The sequence below is a fragment of the Cardiocondyla obscurior genome, linkage group LG12, assembly GCF_019399895.1.
Source record: "Cardiocondyla obscurior isolate alpha-2009 linkage group LG12, Cobs3.1, whole genome shotgun sequence".
NCBI lineage: Eukaryota > Metazoa > Arthropoda > Insecta > Hymenoptera > Formicidae > Cardiocondyla > Cardiocondyla obscurior.
The window spans coordinates 2,801,418-2,808,839 of NC_091875.1; the positions used below are offsets into that span (position 1 = coordinate 2,801,418).

Sequence of the window (7,422 nt, forward strand, 5' to 3'; positions counted from 1 at the left end):
TTTTTCCTACCCGGTTTTCGAAATTAGGCGAGATTATTTGTCGTGACGGAGATAATCGTTTTCCCTTTTTTTTTTCCGAAGCAAATCACAGGGAGAGGAAAAGTGCAGAGGAGAGACAGAGAGGATGGAAGCGCGTAGCGCGGAGAAAATAAAAACTCGCTTTAAAGGGGATGGAGTCGCGTCGCGCGCGAGTACACGCTCTTTTTCTCTTTCTCTCTCTTTCTCTCTCTTTCCTAAAGATCAAAGAAAAAAAAAGAATGCGCGACGCGGTTTTGTGTACTTTTTAAAGTTAATCCAGTGCGCGTGGGTCGCCGGCCTTCCGTTTTGAACGGGCGGAGAACGCGAAAATCGGTTTCGGTGTTAAACGTACGCTCCTTTTTTTCCTTTTTTTTTCATTTCTATCTCTTTCTCTCTCTGGCTCTTTTTTTTTTTCATTGCGTGACCGACAGACAGACAGACAGACAGACAGCCAGCCAGCTAGCGCGCAGTGACGTTTTCGCAACAAAGCCCCGGTTTCGTTCGTTCGCCCTAATGAAATATCATTTATTCACGGAATTTAGATCCGCTGTGTGGTTCTGTCTCTCTTCCCCGCTCCCCCCTCTCTCTCTCTCTCTCTATTTGCCTGTCTCTTCATTCATCTCTCTTTTTCCCTGTTCACCCTTTCCGTTTCTCTTTCCCTTTGGCTCTCTTTCTGTCACGGCATACGCACAGATTATTTTGGGATGTGCGCGCAACGAGCGGGATCTCGCGTACTTTTCTCTGATGATTTATTAAATACATTCTACGATTTCGCGTAAAACAATAATAACATTGAAGAATATGTTAATGGCGACCTGGAATATCGATGTCGCCGGCGTGGTTTTAAGGTGGGCGTTTATCAAACTTTCACAGGACTGGATTTATAACATTATTATATGTCGTTTGTAAAAGCTGAAAGCTATTTTCAATCCCATCGCAACAATCATTTTATTACATACAGAGCGGCGTAGACGTGTAATAGAAAAACAATATACAACCGAGATGAAGTTATCCGTATTATTTATTTTATAGCCAAGTCCTTAACTTTTCCAGAACACGGGAGATTTATAAAATTCGCCGGGAAGTGTTTCCGAAACACTCGGAGCAATGCGATAAATGACGTTACAGTACTTTTCTTTCATAACGAAAATGTTTCGCTAGCGAAAAAAAATTAATTACACGAACCCTCTTTTAAAAGACGCTTTGGCAAATTAATAATGAAATCACTCGGAATACGCAACTAAAAAAAAAATAATACTTATTATAATAATTTATAAAAAAAAAAGTGTTTCGGTCCCCGCGCGCGTTTCTAGGTCTCGCGTATTCCTGAACGGTTGCACAACGGTTGCGCGCCGATGATAAATATAGCCGTTGCTTTCTTGCTCTCTTTATCAAACTGCACGTCAACTTGCATAATATGCAACGCAACGAAATAAATTCCGAGTGACCTTATAACGTGTTCACTCGGCGGCCGGTCGCTCGATAAATTTTAATTTCGCTCATAATATTTATTTATTTATTTATTTACCGGCGATGAGAAACTTTATATCGTTACTCACTTACATCGCTGTGTCGCGGAATTATTTCTATCGAGAAGCACGAAATTTTTACACCGCCTGTTCAAAAGTTGAAAAAAGAATTTTGAAAAAAAAAGAAAGAAAAAAAAAAAAATCTTAGGTCTTTCGTAGATAATTCGTACGTCAGCTCGTTTACTTATTCTTATAAGTAATAATTAATATATTGAAGTATTCAAATTCGATTGAAATTAATAAGGGCTTTTTTTGTCGGATAAAAATCTATCTGTGTACGTGTACGGGTGCACATATTAGGCCGTGCGTGAAGGCATAATATAAAAGGCAATATATGTTTGTGTGGAATATAAAAATATCAGATGCGAAATGTGAGGTATGAAGATGCGGCGTGTAGGCTGCAAAGTGTACACGTGAAGCACGGGGATGCGAGACGCGTGGATATGAGATATAAGAAAGTGTTAAAGACTTGCGAATCTTTTTCACGAAGAATAATTATTTCATTTTTAACGCGAATAATGAATATTAATTTCTCGTACATTCAATATTGTGTAATTTCTAATTTAATATACGCGGGATTGTGAGAATAACATTGGGAAAAAGTCAATGCGATGAAAAACGTAGCTGAAAGAAATACGCCGATCGTGATAATAATTAACATTTATCACTCACCGTTTTGCGATATCCCGCGACGTCCACCGATGCATCTTCCGCCGCAATCACATCTGCAACAGTAGTCGGAAGTAATTCAGGAGCTTTCCTGTGTCATACGTCGATTGCACTCTTCACTTTACGCAATACACTCGCAGCGGGAAATTCGCCGGCTCGCGACTGTAATAGATTCAATAATGCGATTTATTAATTCATGATCGTCGACAAAAAATGACGGTAAAATCAAACTTGTAAATTCGAGGGCAAAACCGAATATAAAATGAGATATTAGAAGAGAAAATACAAATGCTATAACACACGTGCACACGCTGACTATAATAGCGGCGGCGATAGCAACGTGGAGTAATGCACCGCGAGAATATCTCCCGATAACAATTAACGTATTCGCGATAATGTAAGATAATGTCTTCGGACAAAGTCACGTCGGGCGTTTTTTTATTTTTTATTATTTTTTTTTTTAGCCGTGTAATTCTATTTGCCCAGAAGAAACTCTAAAACTGAAAACTGCAACTGCTTTTTACACCGTGAGCACATCCAATATTATTTTAATATCTTTGTATTTCATTAAAACATTATTTCGATCGCGATTTTCCATTTCCCTCCCCCTTCCTCCTCCCTTCGTTCTGGAAAAGATAGGAGTTTTAAAATTAGGCAGATTTGACGGGGCTCTCTGTTGAACGTACAGCTCTCCGAAGATACCGGGGCTCTCAAATTTTCCTATTTTCTTGTCTTTTAAAGTTTTGTATCCCGAAGCGGAGGAAAATGGAATTGCACTGCTGTTAAAACAGCGGCCCTTCTTTCTCTCTCTCGTTCTCTCGCCCAACTTCCCCATTTATAATGCGAACTCTCGCGATTCACCCCCGCGGAGAGGACGAGCAAAAACAGAGCGAGAGACGAAGGAAGGGGGAGGAAATAAAAACGCACGGCGGGGCAGAATTTTTACGCCCCCAACGGCGGCATCGGCGGATGACCGATCGGAATTAGGGATGCCGGCCACGTATCGAAAGTTCGCGACGAAGATTAAAGCGCGCGTAGCCGAATTTCATCGCAACGATTCACCGCGCAGCGCGTGCCGAATGCGTCGCTGAAAAATTACGTCGTTCGTCGCCGTACACCTACGAGTTAAAAATACAACGTAATCAAGTGAAACATACGTACGTGGGAAATAATTAAACGGTAATATTTCCCGTTAAAAAAACTTTTCTTTTTTTTTTTTTTTTTTAACTGTTACTTAATATTAATACCGCATGTTTTAAACCGTAATATCTAATTCCCTCTTTAATTTCTATTTCACGTACACTCACATGTGACATACAATGACGGAAAAAGATAAGAATATAGACATTAAAAAATAAAAAAAATAGATATATAAAGACAGGATTAAATATTACTATTAATTAACGCAGGAATTTTTATAGCGCACATATCTGTCTCTCTCTTCAACTTTCACGTGGTCGAAGATAGGCCAACAAAATTAGCTCGTCAACCGTGTGCAAGCTCTTTCCTCGCGCTCGCTTTTGCCAGTCGATTGTTGTTTATCTCATATGTATATTTGAATCGAGGAACGTATACTTAAAAGCCATTCGCGCGTTGCCCGGTAGAATTATTGCTCCAGGATCGATCGGACCTCGGGTGGAATTATCGCCCCCGAAATCGCACGGCGGACTACGCGTTGTGTGCGTTGATAATCGGAGCGCACGCAGGGAATGCGCCTCGAATTGTGGGCGCGCGCGTGCCCTCGATTATTACTTTTTATACCGGCCGTTATTACGGGCACGCTCAGCGTCAAGTTGCCAATCGGCGAGCGGCCAGCAGTTGCCGGCGAACATGCCGCATCTCGTTCCGCGGCGGAATTCGGAGGATCTCGAGTACCAAGATCGGTCAGCGACCGTCGATTTTTCTCTCTTTTCTCGCAACACCTCCGCGGCCGGATGGAACTCCGAAGAGACGTGCTCGAAGCTACGCGCGCAACGTATTATTATGTCATCCCGTCGAATTGCGCAAACGATCTTACCGAGGCGTCATAAATTCCAACGTATTTACGCCGGTGGCGGGCGCATAGCACGACGAAAGTAAACGTAACGGAGAGAAACGCACGCGACGCGACGCTATGCGCCTCGCTAACCTTCGCGCCACATGTTCCCGATCGTTCGCCCCGAAAAAAAAAAGAAAAAAAAAAAAGAGGAGGCGCGCGCGAGAAAGAGCGACGTCCGGTCCGATGCGGAGGGACGCGACTACAGAGGGGAGCCAAGCGGAATAGAGGGACCGGGAACGGTCGAGGGGGAAAAAAAAGAAGAAAAAAAAAAAAAAAAGAGAGTTCCTCGCACGCCCGATGGGGGTACTTTCACCTGCCGGCCCTTAAGGTCCCGACCGTGCGACGGCGGCGAGAGATACGAGAATATCGAGGTGACTCGGCGAAATTCGGTGAACCCTTTCGCTCAAGGGTGCCGCCGACGTTGGCCAGCCAGACCGAAGAACGCCAACTCCGGAGCAATTAAAATGTATATCTGGCGATTCGATTTTTTAGCGCTCATTGCAGTCGGTAGACTCGAAGATAACGAACGTGGACAAGCGCACGATGGACGCAGGTGTATGCGAATTAATTTTTTGTCGCGCAAAATAATTTTCTCTTCGAAGAACGATTAATATAATTTACGATAATATAATTAACGATTAATTATATCGTGCGTATGTTGAGCTAGGGGTTGAATATTCCAACGTCTCGATAAGATTTACTTATCAATTAGACTCATGCCTGTTCTTTATCAATTTTTTTTTTTTTCTTTTTCTAAATGAATTAAGACGCACGGACTGTTTATTTTACGAATGCTACTAGCTGTTAATAATATTCGCGTAATGTTCTAGAAATGTTGCGTTTTATAGAATAATGGGTACCTGTCAGGTGGAGCTTATCAAGAAACTAAAACAGCCGACCCTAAATAGGGTAATTGTCCATATTGCTACGCCCTGTCCCCAATACCGCGCTTTTGTGTTTAAATAAACCGCAAAATTCCAGCTGAAATAAATGAAAAGAACATTTCATCAAATTTAATTTCAACGGATTAACCTCATTTTCAGAAATACTTTTTTCTTTTTTAATCTTTTATTTACCGCGCTGGTTAGGTTAGCTAGGTTAGGTTTTCCGGGCCGGCTCCGATTTTTCCTTCTTCGCAAATGCGGGCCTATCTCCACTTCTAATCGTCAGGATTGCATTATCAGGAGCGACGTTCTCGTTTCCCCTGGTGAAGTTAAGGAAAATATGAGGAATATTGAAAAACGAGGCGACCGCGTTCCAGTCGAACGTCGCGCGCGCGAGAGGGTTGCGTCGCGCTTTCGGCATAATTACTTATATATGCCACGCAAGGGCGCAGAAGAAGGCAGGGAGAAAGAAAAAAAAAAAAGAAAAAGAGGAAAAAAGAAAGAACGTCGATCTTACCTCGACGCGACGACCGAGGCTCGGTCAGCGAGCGTATTTTCCGCGCGAACGAGAATTCATCCTCGGAAAGGTTTCTCTTCCGGGAGCCACGCGACACCTCGATACGTCTCGCCGCGGAAGGACGATAGCGAGATGAATCCGGGTTCTGATCCATCGTCGATCACCTCGAGCGAGAGTTCCCCGCGACTTACCGATCATCCTCCCCCGCGATGAGTCACTCCGAGATGGCGATCGCGTAAAAACGCGGCAACGAGAAACGCGGCACAGTGGCGCCACGGGTTAATTTGGCGTCATCCGCTTTAACGGAAAGGAGGTTGATACGTTCCCTTTAATATATACAACATAAAAAGTTTCACGACGAATAAAGCGACCGGGGGAGTGGGAACGAGCAAGCTCGGAGGGTATGGGGAAGCGCGAGTGCGCCAGCGGAGTGGGAAGTGAGCGCGCGCGCGGAGTGAACGTGAGTGCGAGTCGCAGTGGCGGCGGCGGCGGCGGCGACGGCGGCGACGAGAAGCGGGAGCGAGAGCGAGCGAGGGTGGGCCGCCGGGGGCGCGAGAGAGAGCCCGGGGTGCGAGCGAGACGCAGCTCGGCCGGAATGGTTTGGTCCGGGCGGTCGGTTCGGCGCGGCGACGGGCCGCGTCCATCTCGCCTGCGATCGGTGGTCGCGACGACGCGGCTCGTCGTCGACGGGAAGAATCGCGGCGTTGACGATCGGGGAGGCGCGGCCGAGACGACGGCGGGTCCCGCGAACGTCGACGTTGGCGCGGCCGGCCGTGTTGACGGCGTTCTCGGGCTGGGTCAATAGTTGCGCCGCCGGCGACGCCGAGCGACAAGGAGATCGCCGTGGAGTGGCGGGCGGGCGCGGTCGGGCGCGGGAAGGGGACGGTCGTCGCCGTGGCGAGGGCGAGACGGGTGGCTCGCGTGCGCGAGCGCGAGCGAGAGAGGACGAGGCGAACGGGCAGAGACGATGGCTCCGGGCCGCGGCGGCGTACGTATTGTCCGCGCACCGCCGCGGGCGCGCGCCGGCCGGAATTTCGGGAGTACGCGCAAAAAGAAAATTTCTCTCTGGTTCGACGGGCCCGACCGCGGCCGACATTCTCAGAGAGAAGTTTCTTTTTTCGCCGCGGTCGCGTAAATTCTACAAAAATCCCGGCCGGCCGCGCGACGGTCAATTCCTTTCCCGGCCGGCCGGGTCTCGTTTATTTTTGCATTTTAAGGCATTGAAGAAAAGAAAATGTTAAAAAATAGGAAAAAGCGAGCGCTCGGGCATAGGGTGGGCCGGTGAGAGGGCGGTCCGGAGGTAGGTGGAGGCGGCGGACCGGCGATATAGCGGAGCAGATGGGGGGGGACCGAGGGCCGAGGGGGGGGGCAGGGAATGGGGAAGATGTGCACAAAAACCGTACCGACGAACGTACAATGAAGCAAAAAGGGGCACCTAACCTACCGGCGCTGAGTCTCGTAGGCTCAGAAAAGAACGGCTGGATAGACGGAAGGACAGAGAGAGAGAGAGAAAGAGAGAAATGAAAACTGTAGCGCGAGGGGGGGGAAGGGAGGGGGCGAAGGAGCGCGGCGAAGGAACCCGTCCATCCGTGGACGGGTTAGTTCGAAGAATTCTTCACGATGTAGCTGCCAATCGCGGGCGGCGAACGCCAACTCGCGGTATCGCCTCGCGACGGTGACGTAAGAATTTAACGGACGTGTTTCGACCGCGCGGCGGCTCGTTGCGATTTCGAAAGCGCACGGCGGCCTAGAATCGTGCGTACAGCG

At 47.3% G+C, this 7,422-nt stretch overlaps 1 long non-coding RNA gene across 1 annotated transcript; it reads right to left on the reverse strand.

Annotated features, from left to right (window-relative positions):
* Positions 1-940: 940 nt before the first annotated feature.
* Positions 941-5,883, reverse strand: LOC139107154 (uncharacterized). The gene is made up of 3 exons (XR_011546473.1): positions 5,331-5,883; positions 5,115-5,235; positions 941-2,378 (listed from the first exon to the last, which is right to left on the reverse strand). It is a non-coding gene; the product is annotated as an uncharacterized lncRNA (long non-coding RNA).
* Between the last annotated feature and the right edge of the window lie 1,539 nt (positions 5,884-7,422).